Source organism: Myotis nattereri, assembly GCF_964212035.1.
Source record: "Myotis nattereri genome assembly, chromosome: 1".
Classification (NCBI taxonomy): Eukaryota; Metazoa; Chordata; class Mammalia; order Chiroptera; family Vespertilionidae; genus Myotis; species Myotis nattereri.
The window spans coordinates 91796903-91823946 of NC_138075.1; the positions used below are offsets into that span (position 1 = coordinate 91796903).

The following is a 27044-nucleotide window of genomic DNA, read 5'->3' on the forward strand; positions in this document are numbered from 1 at the left end:
GTCTCCCTCATGTTCTTGAAACCACTCCTGCACAATACAAGCACCGTGGCATGGCACATTGTCTTGTTGGAAGAAGCCATCTCCATTGGGATATGCCATCAACATGATAGGATAAAGTTGATCAGCAATGATACTTAGGTATGTTGTGCTATTCAGACATTGTTCCACACAAATTAAAGGGCCCAAATCATGCCAGGAAAACATGTCCCAAACCATAAAAGTGCCCCCAACAGCTTGAAGGGTTGTACTCATGCATGTGGGGTGCATGCTTTCATGCTGTTTCTGCCAAATTCTCACCCTGCCATCTGCATGATGCAACTGGAAACGTGATTCATTGGACTGCATGACTTTTTTCCAATGCTCAACTGTCCAATCCTTGTGTTTCTGTGCAAATTGGAGATGTTTTATCTTGGTAACTGCAGACAGCAAATGTGTTCGAACAGGCTTTCATATCCCATAGGATGTAGTGTACGGCTAATTTGCCTACAAACGTCAGGTGGTCATAATAATCTGGCCACTCAGTATATATTCTGAAGTTTTGGGGTGGAATGTTCTAAAAAATGTCAATTTAATCTATCTGATCTAGTGAGTCGTTTAGGATTGATGTTTCTTTGCTAATTTTTTGTTTAGAGGATTTATCCATTGATGTTAATGGGGTATTAAAGTCTCCTACTATGATTGTGTTGCTGTCAGTCTCTCCCCTGATATCTTCCAGAAGCTTTTTTTTATGTATTTGGTGATCCTGCATTGGGTGCATAAATGTTTACCAGAGTTATATCCTCTTGTTGTATCAATTCTTTTAGAATTATGAAGTGGCCTTTCTTGTCTCTTGTTATGGTCTTCACTTTGAGGTCTATTTTGTCAGATGTAAGTATTGCTACCCCAGCTCTTTTTTCCTTTTCATTTGCCTGGTAGATATTTTTCATCCCTTCACTTCAGTTTGTGTGAGTCCCTTGTTCTGAGGTGGGTCTCCTATAGACTGCATATATATGGGTCTTGTTTTCTTATTTATTCAGTCACTTGATGTCTTTTGATGGAGCATTTAATCCAATGATCTTTAAAGTTATTATTGATAGGTACTTGTTTGTAGCCATTTCTGTACTTTATGCCTTTGTTTCTCTCTCCCTTTCTATTTCTTCCTTTTACAGTATTCCCTTTAGCATTTCTTGCAATACTGGCTTGGTAGTGATGAACCCCCCCCCCCCAGCCTTTTTTTTTTTTTTTTGGCGAAGTTCCTGATTTCGCCTTCAATTTTGATTGATAGTCTTGCTGGATAGAGTATTCTTGGACTCATACCTTTTCTTTGCATCACTTTGTATACTTCCTTGCATTCCCTTCTAGCTTGATGTGTTTCTGTTGAGAAATCATTCGATAATCTGATGGGGGATCCTAACTCTATTTCTCTCTCTTGCAGCCTTTAAGATTCTCTCTTTGTTGTTAACATTTGCCATTGTAATTACGACGTGACTTGGTGTGGGTCATTTGGGATTCATCTTGCTTGAGACTCTCTGTACTTATGTAACTTTTTTCTTCCCCATGTCAGGGAAGTTTTCTGTCATTATTTCTTCAAATAGATTCTCTAGTCCTTGCTGCTCTTCTTGTCGTTCTGGCACCCCTATTATACATATATTACTTCGTTTTGTGTTGTCCCAAAGCTCCTTATGCTCTCCTTTTGCTTTTTAATTTTTTTGCCAGTTGCTATTCAGATTGGGTTTGCTTCTCTACCTTATCTTCTAACTCACTTATTCGGTCCTCTGCTTCTTCTAGTCTACTGTTGAAACCTCCCATGCTGTTTTTGATTGTAGCTATATCACTTTTGATTTCTTCCTGATTTTTGCATAAGTTATCGATTTTCTCATCCATCCAGTGTATGAACTATACGACCATTATGCTGAATTCTTTTTCTGTCGTGTAGCATGCCTCCATTTCACTTATTTCCTTTCTGGTGATTTCTCTTTTTCTTTCCTCTTGGGCAGTGGTTCTCAACCTTCCTAATGCCGCGACCCTTTAATATAGTTCCTCAAGTTGTGCTGACCCCAATTTCATTGTTACAAATTGAATATAATTAAAGCATAGTGATTAATCAAAAAAACAATATGTAATTATATATGTTTTCCGAGGATCTTAGGCGACCCCTGTGAAAGGTTTGTTCGACCCCCAAAGGGGTCGCGACCCACAGGTTGAGAACCACTGCTCTGGGGATTATTCTGTTGTCTCCCCATTCTAACTATCACCAGAAGGTTCAAACATCAAGTTGTGTGGGCCTGGGTGGTGTGCAGTGGGAGCTTCACACCACCTGAGTGTCACCAAAGATTTCCGACACCAAGACGTGTGGCTGCCATGGGTTAGTAGGAGGCACGCTCGCCCAGGATCAGAGTCACCGTCGCTCAGTGCAGCCTCATGCATGCACCTAGAATCAGGAACCCCGCCTGCACTGTGCTGATAAGAGTTCTGGCTAGTGTGTGCCAAAACTCAGAATCCCCCAGCACATGCCAGGAGTCAGAGTTCCCCTGTGCCCGTGCCAAGAATTGAGTATTGGAGTCTCTGTTGCTTAGTGCGGCCTCATGCTGAGAATCCGGGTCCCTGTGTGCACATGCACCAAGAGTTGGAATGACTGGTTCTTACTGTGCATGCACTGGGAATCAGGGATCCCAGGCACGTGTGATGAGAAATAGAGTCACTGGTGCTGAGTGCTGCCTCTCACGCTGAGAATCAGTGTCCCCGGCCTGCTGGGGGGATTGGGTTGCACAGCTGCCCTGTGTCAGCAGGAGGTCCATTCCTGAGCTGTGAAAAACACTTCCATGTGTGCTTGCCCGGAATCAAACTCAGGTGGCACTGCTGCCCTGTGTGGGCGTGGGGTCTGGGCACGTGCTTGCGCTCTGTGGGAAGTAGATTCCCAGTGTCCACGCACCAAGGCTCAAATTCAGGCAGAGAACCCGGAGCCTCCCTGTGTGGGTGTGGCGTCTGGCCTCTGCGGGAAGCAAATTCCCAGTGTCCGTGCGCCCAAGCTCAAATTTGGGCAGTGGAGCTGGAGCCACCCTGTGTGGGGGTGGGGTCTGGTTGTGGGGCTAGAGATCTGTGGGAAGCAGATTCCCAGTGTCCACGTGTCCAGGCTCAAATTCGGGCAGCAGAGCCGGAGCCACCCTGTGTGGGCAGAAGGCCTGCTTGCATGGGTTGGGACCAGCAGTTCCTATGGCTATAGCGGTGCACAGAGCCTGTGGGGAGTGGGTTGGGCTCTGTAACTCACAGAGCCAGGAAATCTGGATTCTTGGTGTCTGTGGATCTGCATCTGTGGTCGCAGGTCTTTGTCCCTAGTAACTGTAAGGTCCCAGTTTGCATCTGAGACCAGTTTGAGTCCAAATTTACACCTTGAGAACTATATAACATTGTTAAAAGAAATTAAAGATCTAAATAATTGGAAAAATATTCCATGTTCTTGGATCAGAAGACTATATTGTTAAGATGGCACTACTCTTCAAATTGATTTGTGAATTCAGTATAGTTTGTATCTTGTAGATATTATATATGGAATTGCCAGGGTCTCAGAACAGCAAAAATAATATTGGAAAACAACAAAGTAGACAGACTCACATTTCCTGATTTCAAAACTTACTACATACGGATAACAGTATGGTGATTACCAGATAGACAGGGGGTGGGGCAGGTAAAAGAGCATAAAGGAGGGATAAATGATGATGGGAGGAGACTTGACTTGGGGTGGGGAACACACAATACAATATACAGATGGTGTAGAATTGTACACCTGAAACCAATATAATTTTATTAGCCAATGTTATCCCAATTAATTAAGTTTAAAACACACACACACACACACACACACACACACACACACAAACTTACTATACAAAGCTACAGTAATTGAAAGTATGGTATTAGTGTATTGGTAGACATCTAGATAATTGAAATGGAATTGAGAGTCTAGAAATAAACTTATATCTGACATAAAAAGAAATGGCAACTCTGAACAGTCCAAAGCCTATTAAAGAAATTGAATTCATAATTTTAAATATTCCACAATAAAACTCTAAGCCCAGGTGTCTTCCTGGGCTTTCTCAACGATTTAAGGAAGATAATAACAATTCTAACACACACTCTTTCAGAAACTAGAGGAGAAGAGAATACTTCCCAGCTCAGTTGATTATGTCAATTTACATTAATACAAAGGCCAGGTGAAGGCATTACAAGAAATAGAAACTATAAGTCAATGTTCCTCATGAACATAGACTCAAAAAGTCCTCAACAAAAACTGGGAGGTCAAATCCTACAGTGGGTGAAAAGTATACTACCTTATGGCAATGCAACTTTGGTTTAACATTTAAAAATCAGTATAATTCACCATGTAAGAATAAAAGAAAAAATCATCTCAATGGACACAGAGAAAATATGGTAAAATTCAGTTCAATTGCTCTATTTGACTGACGAAGAACATCTGGAGGAAAACATATAGCTAGCATATTTAATGATGAAGAACCAATGCTTTCTATGTAAGATCTAGAACAAGGCCAGGACGAATCTACCATTTCAATTCAGCTTTCTATAGGAAGTCAGGATCCTTGAAATTTGAAAAGAAGTGAAGGTGCCTTTATTCACTGAGGGTATGATTGCATACATGAAAAATCCTAAGGAATTTTCCCAAAAGATAGTAGAGTAGGTCAATTCAGGTCAGCATGCAAAAATCAATTGTGTTTTTATCTATGAGCAGCAGGCAGTTGGAAAATTAAATTTTCAAATATAGTGTCTTTTATGAAAAATTTAAGAATGAATTTAACACTACCCTGAAAACTAAAAAGATTGCTGAAAGTAATTATGGAAGAACTAAGTAAATGAAGAAATACATAGTGTTCATAAATGGTAATACTTTTCTAAGTCTTAAATATTGCTAAGATATTAATTCTCTCCAAATTGATCTGTGTATTTAGCACTATCCTGATAAAATTTACATCAGTCTTTATTCTAGATATTGACAAGCAAATTCTAAAATTTATATGGAAATGCAATTGATTTAGAATTATGAAAGGAATTTTATAAAAGAAACAGTAGGAAGAATTATGCTATCTTATTTTAAGATTTATTCTGTAAAGTCACAGATATCAGAACACTGGTAATGATGAAAGGATAGAACACCACATTGATTATGGGAATAAAATAAAGTCCCACACATAGATGGTCTGTTTATTTTCAACAATGAACACAAGGTCATTTCATAGGGAAAAGGAAAGTCTATTCAACAAATAATGATAGAAAAACTGGATAACTATGTAAAAAATTAACATTAACCCTAATCTCACATCATTCATAAAGAATTACCTTAACAGAGACTTTGTCTTATTTTAATTTTAATTTTTATTCCAGCATCTGATATAATATATACTGTTTAGATGATAGGAGATGCTAAAACTTTGTTTTAGTTTTAATTTAAAATAATAACCTAATTAGACAGATTCTGGTGCCCTGATTTCACTGTATCAGTCCAGGTAGCTTTCTGGTTATAGCTTCCAGATATACTTATGTGTGCACTGAAATAATTAATCATTTTAGAGATATTTCTTTGTGTCGTTGCAGTTGTAGGTATTGGAAGCTGCGAGAACAAGAACATGTTAAGTAAAGTAACAAGAAGAGAACAATGATATGTGCCTGTGGATAATCAGTACCATTTGTTGATGCAGCTGATTTGCATTTTACTGGCAGCTAGAGTCAATATGACATATTCATTTACCCAAATATTTAATTCCAGTAAGATATCTTTTTAAAATAATATAAGCAAAATGTGCCATACACCAAAGGTTGTGGATTAAATTCCCAGTTCAGTTTTGGGTTTCATCCCTGGTTGGGACATAGCTGATTGATGTTTCTCTCTCTCCCTTCTTCTCTCTCTAAAATCAATAAACATGTCCTCAGGTGAGCATTAATAATAATAATAATAATAATGGCATAATGCAACTATTTTGCTCAAAGAAGTTAAAAGATGTTGGTACCTATCTTTTCAATATATGGGTGTATAGACAGTGATTAATGTTGGTCGATGAACTAAAGGGGTAAGTTGACTTGACCATTGACGCAGAAGAGCAAGATTTGGAGGCAGAGTTCAGGACTCCTAATGACTGATTTTATAAAACAACTAGAGGCCCAGTGCACAAAATTCATGCACTGGGTTGGGCCTAAGCCTACAGTCGGACAGCCTTAGCGCTGCTGCAGAGGCAGGAGAGGCTTCCACCACCACCACTGTGCTCACCAGTCTTGAGCCCGGCTTCTGGCTGAGTGGCACTCCCCCTGTGGGAGCACACTGAACACCAGGGAGCAGCTCCTGCATTGAGTGTCTTCCCCCTGGCGGACACTGCCAGTCATAGCAACCGGTCATTCCACTGTTTGGTCAATTTGCATATTAGCCTTTTGTTATATAGGACTAGAAGCCTGCTGCACAAATTCGTGCATGGGTGGAGTCCAGCCGGCCAGCCCCAACGGGGGCCAAAGGGACCAGGCGAGTGGTTAGCTGGCCAGCCCTGCCCCCAATCGGGGGGGGGGGCAATTAGGGGTGGGGCCAGCCAGGGAGAGGGGCCATGGGCAGTTGGCCTGCTGGGGTGCGGTGGGTGGGCCGATTGAGGACAATCAGGGTGTGGGAGGCCAGCCATGGGGAGGGGCCACAGGAGATAGACCAGCCCCCTCTGCCCCAATCTGCCCGGGGCCAGCCAGGGAGAGGCCGCCCCCTGATCAGGCTGATTGGCCGGCCACAGTGCATCATAGCAACCGGTCATTCTGGTCACTCGGTGGTTCTAGTTGTTCTAGCATCCCGGTCGCTTGGTTTTATATAGAGAGATTTTTTAAAGAAATAGGCTATATTATAGAATACCTCCCTCATCACACGGTTGCAAACTGGATATGCTCTTAAAAAGAAAACAAAAAAAAAGTGTATCAGTAAACAAAATGCTTCTCAAAACATGTTTCATGTCATTACTTTAATCACTACAACAGAAAGAAAATCCCAGCTAGGTCCAGTAGCCCTTTATGATTCTTCCATACTTGCACCCCTTCCTTTGAAGGGGGACAGCCTTTACCATAGCAATAGCAGCAGTAGCCAGTGTGGGCTGATGTAGGACTGGAGAAGTATTGCAGAGGGCAACACATACTCTGAAACAAGAATGTGAATCGGGGTGTCTTGTTTATGCTGCTTAGTTTGACACTGCTTTTTCTAAGTTCTAATATCATGTTGTTTATCTATAAAGTGCGTACTGAGTCACCTGCAGGAAATTACATTATTTTTAATTAATGTTACTATAAATAAGTGCTATTGTGTAGGAAAATTCTTTTTTAAAAAGTTTCATTGTTTAAAGTATTACACATAGTAGTACATATATCTCATTTTTCCCCCGATTGACCTTCCCCCAGCCTCCCCTACTCCCTGTCGCATGCCCTCATCCCACCCCCCGCCCAGTGTCTTTTGTCCATTGGTTGTGCTTATATGCATGCATACAAGTCCTTTGGTTGATCTCTTTCACCCCTCCCCAACACTCCCCAGCCTTCCCCCTGTAATTTGACAGTCTGTTCGATGCTTTACTGCCTCTGTATCTATCTTTCTGTTCATCAGGTTATAATGTTCTTTATCTTCCACAAATGAGTGAGATCATGTGGTATTTTTCTTTCATTCCCTGGCTTATTTCACTTAGCATAATGCTCTCCAGTTCTTACCATTTGTTGCTGAAAATGGTAAGAAATCCACTTTTTTATAGCAGCATAGTATTCCATTGTGTAGATGTACCATGGTTTTCTGATCCACTCATCTGCTGATGGGCACTTAGGCTATTTCCAAATCTTAGCTATGGTGAATTGTGCTGCTATGAACATAGGGGTGCATATATCCTTTCTGATTGGTCTTTCTAGTTTCTTGGGATATATTCCTAGAAGTGGGATTACTGGGTCAAATGGCAGTTCCATTTTTAGTTTTTTGAGGAAACTCCATACTGTTCTTCACAGTGACTGCACCAGTCTGCATTCCCACCAGCAGTGCACGGGGGTTCCTTTTTCTCTGCATCCTCGCCAGCACTTGTCATTTGTTGATTTGTTGATGATTGCCATTCTGGCAGGTGTGAGATGGACCCGCATTGTCATTTTGATTTGCACCTCTAGGATAATTAGTGACTTTGAGCATGTTTTCATATGTCTCTTGACCTTCCTTCTGTATGTCCTCTTTTGAAAAGTATCTATTTAGGTCCGTTACCCATTTTTTGATTGGATCATTTCTCTTCCTTTTATTAAGCTGTATGAGTTCCTTGTAAATGTTGGAGATTAAACCTTTATCAGTGATAATATTTGCAAATATATTCTCCCATATATTGGGCTTTCTTGTTATTTTGTTGATGGTTTCTTTTGCTATGCAAAAGCTTTTTCTTCTGATGTAGTCCCTTTGTTTATTTTCTCTTTAGTTTCCATTGCTGTAGGATCGGGATCGGTAGAGAAATTGCTCCTGCATATGTCTGAAATTTTGCTGCCTGTGGATTCCTCTAGTATTTTTATAGTTTCCTGTCTTATGTTTAAGTCCTTTATCCATTTGGAGTTTATTTTTGTGTATGGTGTAAGTTGGTGGTCTAGTTTAATTTTTTTGCATGTATCTGTCCAGTTTTCCCAACACCGTTTATTGAAGAGACTGTCTTGACTCCATTGTATGTTCATGCGTCCTTTGTCAAATATTAATTGAGCATAGTGGTTCGGGTCAATATCTGGGTTCTCTGTTCTATTCCATTGATCTATATGTCTGTTCTTGTGCCAGTACCAGGCTGTTTTGAAAACAGTGGCATTGTAATGCAGCTTAAAATCTGGTATTGAGATCCCACCTACTTTGTTCTTCTTTCTCAGGATTGCTGTGGCTATTTGGGGTCTTTTTTTGTTCCAGATGAATTTTTGGAGAGTTCTTTCTAGGTCTGTGAAATATGCCATTGGTATTTTAATGGGGAATGCATTGAATCTATAGATTGCCTTGGGTAGTATAGATATTTTAATAATGTTGATTCTACCAGTCCATGAACATGGTATGTTCTTCCATCTGTTTATGTTTTCCTCAATCTCTTTTTTCAGTGTCCTGTAGTTTTCCGCATATAGGTCTTTTACCTTCTTAGTTAAGTTTATTTCTAGGTATCTTAATTTTTTTGGTGTGATGGTAAATGGGATTGCTTTTTTAGTCTCTCTTTCTGTAAGTTCACTATTGTTGTATAGAAATGCCATAGATTTCTTGGCGTTAATTTTGTATCCTGCTACATTGCCGGATTCATTTATTAACTCTAATAGTTTTTTGATGGAGTCTTTAGGGTTTTTTATGTACACTATCATGTCATCTGCGAATAATGACAGTTTTACTTCTTCTTTTCCAATTTGGATGCTTTTTATTTCTTCTTCTTGTCTAATCACAATAGCTAATACTTTCAGTACTAAGTCAAACAAGAGTGGTGAGAGTGGGCATCCCTGTCTTGTTCCTGTTCTTAGAGGAAATAGTTTTTGCCCATTGAGTATGATGTTGGCTGTGGGTTTGTCATATATGGCTTTTATTATGTTGAGGTATGATCCTTCTATTCCCACCTTGCTGAAAGTTTTCATAAAAAATGGGTGTTGGATTTTGTCAAATGCTTTTTCTGCATCAATTGATATGACTATGTGGTTTTTATCTCTCAATATGTTTATGTGATGTATCATGTTTATTGATTTGTGGGTATTGTACCATCCTTGCATCTCTGGGGATAAATCCTACTTGGTCATGGTGTATGATCTTTCTGATGTACTGCTGGATCCTGTTTGCTAAGATTTTGTTGAGGATTTTGGCATCTATGTTCATGAGGGATATTGGCCTGTAATTCTCTTTCATTGTGTTGTCTTTCTCTGGTTTTGGTATTAGGGTGATGCTGGCTTCATAGAATGAGCTTGGAAGTGTTCCTTCCTCTTGAATTTTTTGGAATAGTCTGAGGAGGATAGGTTTTAGTTCTTCCTTGAATGTTTGGTAATACTCCCCTGTGAAGCTGTCTGGTCCTGGGCTTTTGTTTGCTGGAAGCTTTTTTTTTTTTTTAGTGGATCTTTTATTTATTTTTTTTAATTAAATCTTTATTGTTCACATTATTACATTGGTTTTTCTTTTTTCCCCCCATAACTCCCCTCCACCCAGTTCCCACCGCACCCTCCGCCCTCATTTCCCACCCACTGTCCTCATCCATAGGTGCACGATTATTGTTGAATCTCTTCCCGCACCCCCCACACCTCTTTCCTCCCCAAGAATAGACAGTCCATTCCATTTCTATGTCCATGATTCTATTATAATCACCAGTCCATTCTGTTCATCAGATTATTTATTCACTTGATTTTTAGATTCACTTGTTGATAGATGTGTATTTGTTGTTCATAATTTGTATCTTTACCTTTTTCTTCTTCCTCTTCTTAAAGGATACCTTTCAGCATTTCATATAATCCTGGTTTGGTGGTGATGAACTCCTTTAGCTTTTTCTTATCTGTGAAGCTCTTTATCTGACCTTCAATTCTGAATGATAGTTTTGCTGGATAAAGTAATCTTGGTTGTAGGTTCTTGCTATTCATCACTTTGAATATTTCTTGCCACTCCCTTCTGGCCTGAAAAGTTTCTGTTGAGAAATCAGCTGACAGTTATATGGGTACTCCCTTGTAGGTAACTGACTTTCTCTTGCTGCTTTTAGGATTCTCTCTTTGTCTTTTGCTCTCGGCATTTTAATTATGATGTGTCTTGGTGTGGTCCTCTTTGGATTCCTTTTGTTTGGGGTTCTCTGCGCTTCCTGGACTTGTAAGTATATTTCTTTCACCAGATAGGGGAAGTTTTCTGTCATTTCTTCAAATAGGTTTTCAATATCTTGCTCTCTCTCTTCTTCTGGGACCACTATAATTCGGATGTTGGTACACTTGAAGCTGTCCCAGAGGCTCCTTATACTATCTTTATATTTTTGGAATCTTTTTTCATTTTTCTTTTCCGGTTGGGTGTTTTTTGCTTCTTCGTATTTCAAATCTTTGACTTGATTCTTGCAACCCTCTGGTCTGTTGTTGGGAATCTGTATAATATTCTTTATTTCATTCTGTGTATGCTTAATTTCTAGTTGGTCCTTTATCACAACATCGAGGGTCTCACTAGATTTCTTGAGGGTCTCATTAAGTTTATCGGCAGTTTCTAGAAAATTCTTCAAAAACCTTAAAAGTGTGGATTTGAACTCTATATCCAGCAGTTTGCTTTCCTCCATTTCTGTCATTTGTGTCTTGTTTCTTTGTCTCTGCATTCTTTTATGCTTTGCTGTGTCGATAGAGTGGCTTTCTGTGCTAAGTGTCCTATAGGGCCCAGTGGCTCAGCCTCCCCAATTACCTGAGGTAGACACTCTTGGTGCACCCCCTGTGGGCTTTGTGCACAGTCTTGTTGTAGTTAAGCCTTGATTGTTGTAGGTAACACTGGGAGGATTTGACCTCCAGGCCAATTGGCTGTGAGAATCAGCTGTGTCTACGGTGGGAGAACTTCTGTGCTGAAGACACCCTTATGGGGCAAGACTTGCTTCAGTGGGGCTTTGGTGCTCACTGAGTCTGCCTCCTGAGTGTGTCCCTTATAGATCTGAGGAGTTGTAATTAGATGGTCCCACTCTGACCACTGTGTACACTGGCTCTTGGATCTCTAAGGAGGTGCTAATCTAGCCTCTGCCTGAGGCTACCCAGCAGAAGCCAGCTGTAAAGCAATGCAAGTTGCCCTGGGGCCTTGGGTCAGCTGCAGTTTGTTAAGTAATTTTCAGATTACAAAGGGTCTGGCCTTTCATATGCAAAAGCCTCCATGCAGGGCTTGGGTGGGGCGAAGTCCCAGGAGATCAACAGGGCAGGCTGGGTGAGCAATATGGCTGCTCTCAGTCCTGTCCTCAGAGGCCCCGGCAATCGCTGTTAGTGCCTCTGAGAGAAAGCTGCCCTTGAGTTCCGACGGATGCCAGAGAGTCCTGTTTCTCCCGTATGAATCTGGGTCCCCAGAGACTCGCCCGGAACTGGAGCTCAGAGCCTGAGACTCCCTCCCGCTTGAAAAAGTCAATCATGTCCTCAGCCGCCTGCCCTCTCCGCATGCACCTCCACACCTTTGTATTTTACTTCCATACCTCCTCTGAGTGTCGGTATGCTTTTCTCTTTCCTTCTAGTTGTAGAATTTCCACTCAGCCAACCTTCCTGTGGTTCTGGATGATGTCCATTATGTCTTTTAGTTGTATTTTTGAATTGTTTGTGTGAGGCAGCAATCTCTGGTGTTTACCTATGCCGCCATCTTGGTTTCTCCCTGTTTGCTGGAAGCATTTTGATTACTATTTCAATTTCTTCTGTAGCTATTGGCCTATTGAGATTTTTAGATTCTTCCTGATTGAGTTTTGGAAGGTTGTATTTTTCTAGGAATATGTTCATGTCCTCCAGGTTGTCCAGTTTGTTGGAATAGAGTTGTTCATAGTATATTTTAACAATCATTTGTATTTCTGTTGGGTCTGTTGTTATTTCTCCTCTGATTTTGTTTATTTGGGTCCTCTCTCTTTGCTTCTTGGTGAGCCTGGCTAGAGGTTCATCAATCTTGTTTATGCTTTCAAAGAACCAGCTCTTGGTTTTGTTGATCTTTTGTATTGTTTTTTTGGTCTCTAGGTCATTTATCTCCACTCTGATTTTTATTATTTCCTTCCTTCTTCTTACACTGGGCTATTCTTGTTGCTCTCTTTCTAATGCTTTGAGTTGTAGGGTTAGGTAATTTATTACCATTGTTTCTTGTTTTTTTGCAGTAGGCTTGTGGAGCTATGAACTTCCCTCTCAAGACTGCTTTCATTGTGTCCCATAGATTTTGGATTGTTGTGTTTTCATTGTAGTTTCTTGCCACGATGGTTTTTATTTCTTCTTTGATCTCTCTGGTAACCCAGTGATTGTGTAATAGCATGCTATTTAGTCTCCATGTGTTTGATTTTTTTTTTTTGGATTGTTTTTCTTGTTGTTGATTTCTAGTTTTATGCCATTGTGATCTGAGATGTTTGATATGATTTCTATCTTCATGAATTTGAATGGACTTTGCCTGTGACCCAATATATGGTCTAACTTTGAAAATGACCCATGTGCTCTTGAGAAGAATGTATATTCTGTGGTTTTGGGGTGAAATGTTCTGAAGATGTCAATTAATTCCATTTAATCTAGTGAGTCATTTAGGATTGATGTTTCTTTGCTGAGTTTTTGTTTAGAGGATTTGTCCAATGGTGATAGTGGGGTGTTAAAGTCCCCTACTATCAATGTGTTGCTGCCAATCTCTCCCTTGATATCCTCCAGAATTTTTTTTATGTATTTGGGTGCTCCTGTGTTGGGTGCATATATGTTTACCAGAGTTATATTTTCTTGTTGGATTGCTCCCTTTAGTATTGTGAAGTGTCCTTCCTTATCTCTTGTTATGGCCTTCACTTTGAGATCTAATTTGTCAGATATAAGTATTGCTACCCCAGCTTTTTATTCATTTCCATTCGCCTGAAAAACCTTTTTCCATCCCTTCACCATCAGTCTGTGTGCATCTTTTTTGCTGAGGTGGATTTCCTGTAGACAGCAGATATATGGGTCATTTTTTCTTATCTACTCAGTTACCCTATGTCTTTTGATGGGGCATTTAATCCATTAACATTTAAAGTTGTTATTCATAGGTACTTGTTTCTCGCCATTTTTATTCTTTACCCCTCTGTTCCTTCTTCGTTTCCTATTTCTTCTTTTTATAGCAGACCCTTTAGCATTTTCTGCATTGCTGGTTTGGTGGTAATAAACTCCCTTAGTCCTTTTTTATCTGTGAAGCTTCTGATTTCACCCTCAATTTTGATTGACAACTTTGCTGGGTACAGTATTCTTGGATTCAGACCCTTCCTTTGCATGACTTTGTATTTTTCACTCCATTCCCTTCTTGCCTGATGTGTTTCTGTTGAGAACTCAGTCTCTAGTCTGATGGAGGATCCTTTGTAGGTAGCTTTCCATCTCTCTCTGGCCACTTTTAAGATTCTTACTTTGTCATTGGTTGTTGCCAATTTAATTATTATGTGCCTTGGCATTAGTCTTTTCAGGTTCATTTTGTTTGGGACTCTGTGAGCTTCTTGGATTTCTGTGAGTTTTTTCTTCCCTATATCAGGGAAGTTTTCTATCATTATTTCTTCAAACTTGTTTTCTATTCCTTGCTCAGTTTCCTCTCCTTCTGGTACCCCTATTATGCAGATGTTTGTTTGTTTCGTGTTGTCCCAAAGTTCTCTTAGGCTCTCCTGCTTTTTAATTTTTTTTTCTAGATGTTGCTGTTTTGGTATTTTTTCCTACCTTGTCTTCTAGCTCACTCGTGCGGTCCTCTGCTTCTTCTCGTCTACTGTTGATGCTTTCTATTGAGTTCTTTATAGCAGCAATGTCATTTTTCATTTCTTCTTGGTTCTTCTTCATTTCCTCTTGGTTCTTACACATATTTTTGAATTTGTCTTCCATTCTTTTATCCACCTTATGACCTTTTCTATGAATTCTTTCTATAACAGGTTGCTAGCCTCCATTTCATTTATTTCCTTTTCTGGTGATGCCTCCTTTTCTTTCATATGAGGGCTGTTTCTTTGTCTCCCCATAAACTCTCTTCTCCGGGTGTCTGGTTATGTAGTTCTCTCTCTCCTGCATTGATTCAAAGGCACAAAATATGGCTTTGCAGACGCCGCCACCCCAAAGCCGCCCATGACCAGCCATGGTGAACCCCACAGTGTACTTCGACATCACTGCTGATGGCAAACCCCTTTGCCATGTCTCCTTCGAGCTGTTTGCAGACAAAGTTCCAAAGACGGCAGAAAACTTCTGTGCTCTGACCACTGGGGAGAAGGGAATTGGTTATAAAGGTTCCTGCTTTCACAGAATTATTCCGGGATTTATGTGCCAGGGTGGTGACTTCACAAGCCACAATGGCACAGGCGGCAAGTCCATCTATGGGGAGAAATTTGAGGATGAGAACTTTGTCCTGAAACATACAGGTCCTGGCATCTTGTCCATGGCAAATGCTGGACTGAACACAAACGGCTCCCAGTTTCTCATCTACATTGCCAAGACTGAGTGGTTGGATGGCAAGCATTTGGTCTTCAGCTAGGTGAAGGAAGGCATGGATATTGTTACAGCCATGGAGTGCTTGTGTCTAGGAATGGCAAGACCAGCAAGTAGGTCACTCCAAGAAGAGTGGAAAAACTATTTATATGGGGAGAAAACTCCAATAGAGCAGCCACTAATCCCAACAAATGCCAGCTACAAATACCTAGAGATGAATGCAAACTACAAACAACAACTAATATCAAGCAAGGCAAGGGAAAACAGAAGCAAAACACAAAACAAAAAGAAAAAGTGAAACAATCTCTCAAACAAGCATAAAAAAATGATATAATCAACAATCAAGCAAACAACAACAAAAGGACAGAGAGAAAAAAATGTGGATGGTGAAGAAAGAGAAGAGTGAGGTGTGTATGGACTTAGATCAGGGGATTAGAAATTAGATATATAAGTAGGGTGAAATTTTAACAGGGGGTAAAAAGAAGGAATAGGGAAAATCTAAAGCAGGAATAAGGTAAAAGAAACAGGACAACAAAAGGGGAAAAGTGAGGAAGAGAGTGTTGGCATAAAGGTAAAGTTGAGATAGAGTAAAATGATGCTAAAGGAAAGATGAAAATAGAATGTAGAACACTAATCCCAAAATAAAATATACAATAAAATGACACTTTTTTAAAGAAAAGGTAAAATAGTAGTAGTAATAATACTGATTAAAAATAAAAATGTAATAATTAAAAAGGTAAAATCTGCCAAAACCGGTTTGGCTCAGTGGATAGAGCGTCGTCCTGCGGACTGGGGGGTCCCAGGTTCGATTCCGGTCAAGGGCATGTACCTGGGTTGCGGGCACATCCCCAGTGGGAGATGTGCAGGAGGCAGCTGATCGATGTTTCTCTCTCATCGATGTTTCTAACTCTCTATCTCTCTCCCTTCCTCTCTGTAAAAAATCAATAAAATATATTTTAAAAAAAAAGTAAAATCAACTGAGGAAAAAAAATTTAGTTTCTTAAGTAAAAGATGAAATAAAAATAAAAATGTGCAGCAGTGAAGGTCATTCACTTCCTCTGCTGTTCTGTTTGGCACACCTGTTTCCTAGTCAGGACAGTACTGAAGTTCCCTGCGTTCCACTGCTCCTCACTGTTGCAGGCCACAGTCCTGATTTTCAAGCCGGCAGTACTTCTTTGTTTCTTATGCTCCTTTATTTGTGTTTACACAGGAGTCAATTTGTGATTCAACCTCTGGGTGGCAGTGTTTCTGGGTTGACCTCCATGTCTTTAGGTCCTCTCTAGCTAGTGTTTAGGTTTTGTTTTCCCTGTGGCACTTAATAGTGGTTTGGGGGAATGGGTTACCCCAGAGCTGGTTCTCTGATAGTTATTCCCCTGCTCTGATCCCCAGGTTCCACAAAATCAACTTTCCCCTGCAGTTTCCTAGAGTGTCCCCAATTGGCTGATCCTATGTATTGGGCTTAGTAATCAAAAGCAAGGATTTAAAGAGGGGGAAAAAAGAGAGAGAGAAAAGAGCCAGAGTCAGTGCGTGAACTCTGGCGCTGCGGAGCAAGTCTGTGCAGTCTCTTTTCCCCTTGGGTCTAAGCAGCGGCTCACTGTTAACATTTTTAGGCCGCCCTTTTGCACCCAGTTCAGCTATGGGTTGCTTTTTAGAGTTCCCTTCTGTTAGCAGCCCTGTGGCTCCCCTTCCACATTCCTGGATCATGCCAGCCCCAATGGCCGTGGAGTTTTCTGGGCACAGACTTCCCTGGATCCTCCAGCTCCGGCCATGTGTGTTTGTCTCTCCTGCCCAGACCACAGACCTCACCTCATCCCAGGTGAAATCTGACCTTTTAGTACAGGGGTGCAGAGCTCCTCTGAATCTGCATGCTCGCGCCGCTTGGGGCCCAGTGTTCCCGGGTTCGCAGCTGTATGCTCGGTGCCATTGTTGTAGATTCCCGGGATTTTCAGGCCGGACAACATCCATTCTCCCCTTCAAGATGGTGCGGTCTCAGAGTCAGAGCCGGTCGCTCCGGGAGGGATCTCAGCAGCAGTGGGGGCTGCCCGGTCAGGGGAACCCTGTCCGGCAATCCCCCACAGTCCCCCAGGGTATAGCTGTCCCTCAACTCACAAACACTCCCCGTGCGACCACACACTCTCCCTTCATTCTCTCACTCACGCACTATCTTGCTGTCTGCCTTCCCGTCGGCAGCCATCTTCCTTCTCTCTCAGGAAAATTCTTTTAATTTGACTAAACTATTGACTTTTTTCTTAAATGATTGATTTGCCAATAAATACATGTTAGTAACAACTAGCAAAATCATTAGCAGCTTTCAGTCTCAATAGTTCACTTTCTTTCTTACAGATTAAATAGACAAAATCTTTACAAGGAAGTTAATATTGTTTATTGTGCTGTTGCCTTTTAAAATCAGTAGCGTATGGTTAATCAAGGGTATAAAACTTCCTAAAGGGATCTTAGAGAACTGAAAGTCTTCCTTTGCACTATTAATTATACTAAAAGAATAACAGGACCTCAAATTTCAAATTCAGTATTCTTTCACATGTATGAACATCACTCATAGTTTTTGCTTTAATACTTGTTAATAAATATATATACTGTGTTCAAATTCCATGGCAGACATGGTCCTTTATATCTTCAAGTTTAAGTTCTTTAGGTATTTATATTTACCTAACTTTAACATTTTTTATCTCATTTATGACATTCTCAAAGATCACTGTAAAATAATTTCTGTTGGTTTATGCCAACAAAAAAAGGAATAGCAGCGAGATCACATTCTTTCTTCTGTCACCCGAGGAGTATTTTTTACATTCCATACATTAGTACTTGATCAGACAAGTTGCTGAAATTTTCGCCATGTCAAAGTCATTTCTAAGAATTAATAGCTCCATTCCATTTTCTTTTCATCTCAATTGATATATCAATTTTAAAAATGGAAAAAAATCTTTGACAAAGATAATCCACCAATACTTGTCAAAATACTCAAATAAGACTACATACACTTAGGTTATATTTTAAGTAATTATGTGTGTCGTATAAGCTCTGACAAAATGCAGACTTCTGGAAAACACTGAAATACAAACACAGATTATTTAAAGAACTCTTATTGTTGTAACAAGTGTTCAACAAGTTGAATGTAGAGAATTTGAATTTTATTTTCTCTTTTCTCTACCTGTCCTTCAGTGGAATTACTAATGAAATTTTTCTGCTTTATATATATGTTGATGTTAAGAATTAAAAATTTTCTCTTTGAAAAAATAGGAAGCAACATTATTGACCATGCTGGCCATATGGTATTCAAGATTTATAGTTCTTTTTTTCAGATTGAGTTTGTCAGCCCCTGTGCCAAAAGAGAATGTTTTTTGGATTGAGACAAAAGGATTTTTTCTTCTCCATCAAATACTTGCAGTCATACCATATTTTGTCTTTCTAATTTGAGCCATGACTTTCTTGTACAGTTGTTTCATCCTGTCTGAAATTTCTAATTACCTTTCTTTTTCTTGGATCGTGTGCTTTATTATTTCAGCTTTTCCCAACTTGTCACTCTTATTTTCTGTTTTATGTCATTCCCTTTTGCGGCAGAGCCCTCTATACTCCTGCCATAAGCTGGACCTATTGCTGCCCTCTAGGCTGCTGCAGAGCTGTCATCCAGGATTTCTGTCTACCACTCTACTGGGTTGGTTTCACTGTTTCTCGGATTCTTTCGTCTTTATTCCCTGTTCAAGTAACTATCCCCACTACCCCCCGCCCAAAAAAAAAGGGTAGATGGTAGAGTTTTCTGAATATATAATTCAAATGTAAAACATTCATCTCTTCAAAACTTGTAAGGCATTACTCTTCTTTTTCTGCTTCCATTAACTGATTCAAAATGATTCAAATTGGTCTTCCTTTGTAGACTCTTCTCATAAAAGATTTTAAATCTTTTCCAGCATGGCATTCTTAAATCTAATAAGGCGGTGTCAGAGAGTGGATCTTCTTTCATTTATTGTGTTCTATACTTATAGGTGCTTTCAATTTGAAGATTCTTGTCTTTCATCTCTGAGAAATACTTCTTAAGATTATTTGATAGTTTTCTCCTCTGCTTTTTTCTTTCTGATGTCTCTTTCTGGTTTCCTAATTCCCAGATGTTGTATATTCTGAACTGATTCTTTCCTATTTTTCTTTATATTTTCTAAATCTTTAATTTTCTGATAAATGATTTTAGAAACCTCAACTTTATTTAAAGTTTGGTGCTTTTTCGGGGGGTCAGTAGATGAGTGTGCAGTTCAGTGGCATTAAGTACACTCACATTGTTGTGCATAGGTTTGTTTAATGAGAGAAAAGTATATGTATATAATAGAAAAAGAATTGACATTCAACTGATTTTAAAAATCAAAGCATGACTTAAAGCAAAGGATTGTTTTTAAGGGGGAAACTATATAAAATAAATGTTCTGCTTAGTTGTACCAGTATTTGTCAAAGCATATCAAACAAATCATTATGAACCCTGAAGTTCTTTTGTCTGTTCTCTTTGCCTAGCACTTGACCACCAAGGGCTTGAGATGAAAAGAAAGAGATATGGCTACTCAACAGTCTCTCTTTTCAATGCAGTTGGAATAACAAAGTATGACATCTGGAACACAGCCAAGTGTTAGTTATTAATATCTTAAAATAATTTTAATGTAGATTTGCATTTATTAAAATTTGATAAGGTAGAAAAGCATGAATTACAGAAATAGTCTCATGAATATGAACAGCAAATTGATTGAAAGTGGCCATATCAAGCATTCCTCACTTGAAGTATCCTGCCAGCTCCTGAGTAATGCTTTGATTTGGTTTGAACCTTTTGTGTGTAACATTTTTTAGAGCAAGTCACTACAGTTCTTTCTGGATAATACAGGTCATGAGAAGTTCATTTGTAGGTGGGGCAGCTGTACTACTTTGGGGGACTGTCTTAATAGATCCATTTCATTAATTGTCATGAATTTTTTATTAACAAAACCAGTACATCAGGTTTAGCCAGCTAAAAACTGTTCTCATACTAGTAGTTGTTATCTTTATTGTCAGAAATAATATTACAAAAATAGGGAATTACTGCACATGCTTTAACTCTTGATTAAGCAGAGGAATGGCACTATCCATGAACAATAACTTAGGGGCATATTACCAAGTTGACATACGGTGTTTGGTTGTGCAACTCCCATTAACTTTAAAGCCCTGAGCTTTAATTTCAGTGTCTTCCAGTTAGGAATAATGCCATAACTGTCTGTTAGGTACTCTGAGTTAATGTGATTAATGTCAAGTAGCAGGATGTTCATTCTTTCTTCCTTAAGCTTTGTTCCTTTGGTATTTTTGGTTAAACAGCCTTTTAAGGAATTGCCTTTCAGAAACCAGGCAGAGGTATTAAGAAGCAGCAATAATGGATTGAAAAATGAATTATGTTAGCATGTGTACTTTATTTACCTATGGAAGATTTTTTTTTAATTTTAAGAAATTCCAAAAGCTTTCTTAGACATATGATAGGCAACTATAATATTACTAAAGACCCAGTGCATGAATTCGTGCACCAGTGGGGTCCCTCAGCCTGGCCTGCGGGATTGGACCGAAACTGGCTTTCCAACATGCCCCTAAGGCCATGGTTGGCAAACCGCGGCTCCTTGGCCCGTTGAGTGTGGCTCTTCCACAAAATACCATGTGCGGGTGCGCACGTACAGTGCAATTGAAACTTCATGGCCCATGCACAGAAGTCGGTATTTTGTGGAAGAGCCGGTATCTTCTGGAAGAGCCACACTCAAGGGGCCAAAGAGCCGCATGTAGCTCACAAGCCGCGGTTTGCTGATCACTGCCCTAGGGTTCCCATACTGCAAAAGGGTGCAGGCCAGGCCGAGGGACCCCAGCAGTACACGATTGGGGCCGGGGAAAGATGCAGGCATTGGCCAGCTGGGGAGGGACCACGGGAGTGCTCCAGGGTGTGCCTGGCCCGTCTTGCTCAGTCCCAATTGGCCAGACCTCAGCAGCAAGCTAACCTACCAATCATCTGCCCCCTAGTGGTCAGTGCACATCATTGTGACTGGTCGACCAGTCGACTGTTCCCTGGTGGTCAATGCACATCATAGGGAGTGGTTGAGCAGCCTTAGCATATCATTAGCTTATTTGATTGGTTGAATGGCCAGCCAGTCAACCGACACTTAGCATATTAGGCTTTTATTATATAGGATTATTCCTGTGTTTTCCATATCAAGTTCATAGCACTTTTTATTTTCCACCTTTTGTAAGATAATTAATAGGATGAGTTATTATCTTTGTAAAAATGGTTTAAAAAGTGAAACAGGAAGAGGGTTAGTGGTTTTCTTAGGCTCCCTCAACTAATCGTTGATATACTACATAAAATAATTTGTCACATGTACTAATTGTATTTAATTAAACATGAATCGTAAAATCTTACGGCTGAGAGAGTCCAGAAAAAAATTTTATTTTAATAAACAAAAATGACATAATTTTGGAAAAAGGCATATCATGATTGGAATTCTGGCTCACCCATTTACTTAGTTGGGTAAATTAGCCTCTTTAGCCTCCATTTTCTCATTTTATATGAAAATGATAACCACCTTTCAGGGTTATTGCACATAATGTGTATAATGCATAGATAGTACCCACATGAGCACACATAATATTGAAAGCACTCAATAAAATAATAGGCATCATTTTCGTTATTATCTGCAGATCTGGAAGTTAAACAGGATCAGTTGAAGTAATCCTGTTACTTCAACTTATTAGTGGTAAGGATAGAATTAGAACCAATGTGTCCTAACCAAATTCGTTGTTCTTTGCATATGCAATGTTATAATTATTGAAATTGTCTAGGCTATTTAGTCATCATTATTCATTGGGTGAAAACTCACTTTACTCAATAATATCATCATTTTCTTTATCTGTCCCCAAAATTTAAAATTTGAATGTCTGTCAGTTAGGCCAGAATGCCTTTTTTTTTTTCATGATATGTGTAAAGTATCCTGTTCTTTTTTAAAAAATATATTTTATTGATTTTTTTACAGAGAGGAAGGGAGAGGGATAGAGAGTTAAGAAACACCGGTCAGCTGCTTCCTGCACACCTCTTACTGGTGATGTGCCCACAACCAAGGTACATGCACTTGACCAGAATCGAACCTGGGATCTTTCAGTCCACAGGCCGACGCTCTATCCACTGAGCCAAACCGGTTAGGGCTATCCTGTTCTTTTTTAAAGAGATATTATTAAACTATTATAATCAAGAGAGGTTCTCCAGTAACCATTTATCAGAATCTGCAAGGTGGATCTGGTTAGCTATGACCTAGAATAAGTGACTTAGGACATTTCCACTCTAGATTGTACAGTTGCTTTAGAGTAAAGACCTGCAAATGTGTAGAACCTGGTGTTCTGTCTACTGGCTCTGTGCATGGCTCTGCATGCTCTCTGACCTGAACTGTGCTAATAAAGCCAGATCCCTTATTTCTCTGGACTATAAGCTTCTGGGTCTACCTAAGTTTGGCCTTCTCTGGGGCTAGTTCCAACCTTCACTTCTCATGCTGTCTTGGTAGTCCACCTCAGAAGGGATAGTGAGGGTGTTAGCTAATACTTACCTAGAGCTTTACTTTTGGCAGAGTTCTTTCATAATCATAATCTAAGTTGATCCTCTAACAGCTGTGTGAAGTAAGCAGTATTAGCTGCCTTACAATTGAGGAATCTAAAATTCAGTTAAGTAATTTGCCCAAACTCAGACAGATAAATGGAAGAGCCCACCCAGGTCCTGTGACCACAAACCTCATGGTTTTTTTTCACCTCTCAATCACTGCTCAAGATCCTGGTGCTGACAAGTGATAACAAATTGTAAAAAAAAAAAAAAAAAAAAAAAAAAAAAAAAAAAAAAAGAATGAAAATATAAAGTTCTATGTTGTGATGTGGGAGCTATGTAGAAAAGGCATCTATATATATATACATCCATGTGAGAAGTACAGTATTGCCAAAGTGTTAACTAGGAAGTAAGACTTACTCTCATTTCTCTCAATACTGAGCACATGGGAGCTAGATGATCTCTTCTAGGGAAAATGAAATCTTACTATGATTTTATTATAACTATCTCTTAGCAATTTCTCATTGTTTGTGATCATTTTCCTTTAAGTCTTTTCCCTGGGTCTCCTCCATTTATCCCTCTGATTTTAACCCTTACGATATGCTAACGATCCTAAATGCAGATATGCAGCCCAGACCTTTCTCTTTAGTTTCAGTTTTTATATGAAAATTATCTTCTGGACATTTCCAGATGCTATTTCATGGGCAGCCCAACTCAGAATGTCTAAAACCCAAGGCAGTAACTTCCTTTAAAAAACATCCCTCTGAATGCCTGAGTCAATGACCTCCATCTATTTCACTTCTTAAATATTTCTTGAATCTGTCTTCTCATTGCTGTGGTGACTACCAGTACCCCATTCAGATCCTAATTATACTATATCACTCGAAGTACTGAAATAGCCTCCTAAATAACTTCTCTACAGCTTGTTCTCTTCAGATCCATCCCCACTCCTGACTGCCATTTCCCTTTTTAAAACCTTTTAACAATAGTCCTCCGTTTCCACAAGATAATGTCATGGTTTTCAAGACTCAATGATCTACCCCACGACTGCCTCTTCAGCTTCACCTTTGCCCTTTTCTGCCAGTATCTTGAGGCTCCATACAAACCAGACTGCTTATAGTTGCCCAAATGCTGTTCTTTTCTTGCCACTATGCTTTTATTTTGTGGCCCCATGCTTTTTTTCAGGAATTATTCTCTTCTAAATAACATATTGTCTCCCTTCCTTCCCATTCATCAGCCAAATTAGATGTACTTCCTCCCTGTTTATAACTAGAGACCCAGTGCATGAGATTCATGCACTGCGGTGGGGGGGCAGGTCCCCTCAGCCCAGCCTCATCTTCTCGCAGTCCGAGACCCCTCAGGGGATGTCTGCCTGCTGGCTTAAGCCCAATCCCCCAAGCCAGCAGTCAGACATCCCTCTCGCAGTCCAGGGCTCTCGCAATCTTGGACCCCTCACTCCTTACTGCCCACATGCAGTGGAAGTGGCAGGAGAAGCTCCCACCACCATTGCTGCACTCACCAGCCGTGAGCCCAGCTTCTGGCTGAGCCGTGCTTCCCTTGTGAGAGTGCACTGACCACCAACGGGCACCTCCTGTGTTGAGCATCTGCTCCCTGGTGGTCAGTGCATGTCATAGTGACCGATCATTCCGCAGTCTGTCAATTTGCATATTAGCCTTTTATTATATAGGACTAGAGGCCTGGTGCACAAAAATTTGTGCACTCGGGGGGGATGGGGAGGGTCCCTCAGCCCGGCCTGTGCCCTCATGCAGTCGGGGACACCTCGGGAGATAACGACCTGCTGGCTTAGGCCTGCTCCCGGGTGGCAGAGGGCAGGCCCAATCCCTAGGTGCAGCCCCTGGTTGGGCTCAGAGCAGGGCCGATTGGGGAGTTGGGGCGCCGACCCCTGTCATGCACAGAGCAGGGCAGATTAGGAGGTTGCGATGCCACTCTCAGTCACGCTCAGGGTAGGGCCAATTGGGGGGTTGGGGCACCGCCCCCGTCACACTCAAGGCGGGGTCGATGGGGAGGTTGCGGCGCCACCCCCTGTCACGCACAGAGCAGGGCCGATCAGGGGGTTGGGGCGCCGCCACTCTCACACTCAGGGCAGGGCCGATGGGGAGGTTATGGCTCTACCCCATCACACACAGAGCAGGGCCCATGGGGTGGGGGGGCGGGGTTTGGGCGCCGCACCCTGTCACACACAGAGCTGCAGGGTGATCAGGGGGTTTGGGCGCTGCCCCCTGTCACACTGATCCCAGTGCCGGGAGTCCTCGCGGCTCCACTGATCCCAGTGCTGGGAGGCATATTACCCTTTTACAATATAGCATAGCGGCATGGTGCACAGGTGGGGGCCGGCTGGTTTGCCCTGAAGGGTGTCCTGGATCAGGGTAGGGGTCCCACTGGGGTTCCTGGCCATCCTGGGTGAGGGGATGATGACTGTTTGCAGCTGGTCACACACCCTTCAGGGTGGGGGTCCCCACTGCGGTGCCTGGCCAGTCTGGGTGAGAGGCTGAGGGCTGTTTTCAGGCTGGGACTGAAGCTCCCAACTGCTTCTTTTTTTCTTTTTTCTTTTTATTCTGGGCCAGCTTTAGCTCTCAGGCTCCAGCTCTGAGGCCTCTGCTGCTGAAAGCAGCAGGTATCTGGTTTGTTTGTGTTCTATAATCAAAACTCTGTATCAACTCCAGCTCTGAGATCCCGGCTCGCTGAAAGCAGGTTTCTGGGGTTTTGTTTAGCTTCTATATTTGTTACAATGTTTCAGACTGCCTGCTCAGAGGCCTGCAAGGCAGGCGGGAAACGTTGGAGTCCGCCGTCACTGAAGCAAGCAAGCTTCATTCATGTTAGCTTTAAGCTACCTGGCTGCCGGCCACCATCTTGGCTCGCAGTTAATTTGCATATCTCGCTGATTAGCCAATGGGAAGGGTAGTGGTCGTACGCCAATTACCATGTTTCTCTTTTATTAGATAGGATTATTGGTCTTCTCAAATGCACTCTGAATTTCTTAAAGCAGGGCTGCTCTTATTCAGTTTATAGCACTAGGGCTAGTAGTGTGTTTGGTACATTATAGACAGATTTTTTTGAAATACACACACATTTAGAAATTGTCTTATTCATGAAAACTACATTTTTAATTTTTAAAAATTTATTTCCTTGTAATATCAATGACCTCCTTTATAGCTCAAATTTGGAAAATTCATGTTTACTAAATTGGACATAAATGACATAAATTTCATTTTATGTCATTTCCTCATTAAAGTAAATAATCAGTTGCTATTGTATTCTGTTTTGTAATGTGCTTCAATGAATTACAAAAAAAAGAGTATATGCTAACAATGTTATTGCCGATGCACTGTCTCATTAATATCATGTAGATGAAAATACAGGTTTATTAAACATTATATTAATATTGACAGCTTTTAATTTTTGTATTCATCATCCCCATACCAGGAACAAACAGAATAAAATAAATTAAAGATCAACTTTCAATTCTTAACCATCAAAATAAGTGTTCCTTTATATTTTCTCCTAATTGAATCTATCTTTCAATTAGCAGATATTTTCTTAAGTAGTGAAAAAAATCAGCTGTATATTTTCCAACTTAAATAAATATAGCTACATGATATTTGTTTATAGAATATTCTCAAAGTAAAGAACAAGTTATAGTAGGACCATATTTATTCTTGTATTATGGATAAGTCCAATACGTACCTGACATAGAAACTTTTAAAATAAAAATCATGCATGTTATAGCTATGAATTTTTCAGCTAAAGGAAGTACAATCTTGCTTATTGGAAGGAGCCTAACATTCTTTTTTTAAAAATATATATATTTTTACTTATTTCAGAGAGGAAGGGAGAGGGAGAGAGAGATCGAAACATCAGTAATGAGAGAGAATCATTGATTGGCTGCCTCCTGCACACCCTTACTGAGAACTGAGCCCGCAACCTGGGCATGTGCCCTTGACCAGAATTGAACCCAGGACCCTTCAGTCTGCAGGCCAACATTCTATCCACTGAGGCAAACTGGCTAGGGCCTAACATTCCTTGTTACAGAAAGCTCAGCAGCAGTGTTATCTTGTCCCAATCCACTATTTCAGTCTAAAAACAGCTAAATATTAGCCTTTATGGACAAAAAAGAAAAAGAAAACAAAAAACAACTTCCTTGCTATATCATTTAGCTGTTAGTTTGTTAGATTGTTTGATTTGTTTTGATAATTTACTTGCTTCAATGAGATGTATTAGGTGTACTTGCCACTCCCAAAGGTAATTACTGGAATATAGATAAAGATATTGAAATATTATAAAATCTAGTATTTATTATTTCAGACCTTTTTGGAATATCAAAATAGTTTAGTTCATCCCAATTTTTTTC

At 40.4% G+C, this 27044-nt stretch overlaps 1 protein-coding gene and 1 pseudogene across 2 annotated transcripts in view; both read left to right on the plus strand.

Annotated features, from left to right (window-relative positions):
• MIPOL1 (mirror-image polydactyly 1) overlaps positions 1 to 27044 on the plus strand; it is a 341867-nt gene that overhangs the window by 244198 nt on the left and 70625 nt on the right. The window lies entirely within an intron of this gene.
• LOC308530039 (peptidyl-prolyl cis-trans isomerase A-like) lies at positions 14744 to 15207 on the plus strand (annotated as a pseudogene). The gene has a single exon. The product of its transcript is annotated as a peptidyl-prolyl cis-trans isomerase A-like (transcript).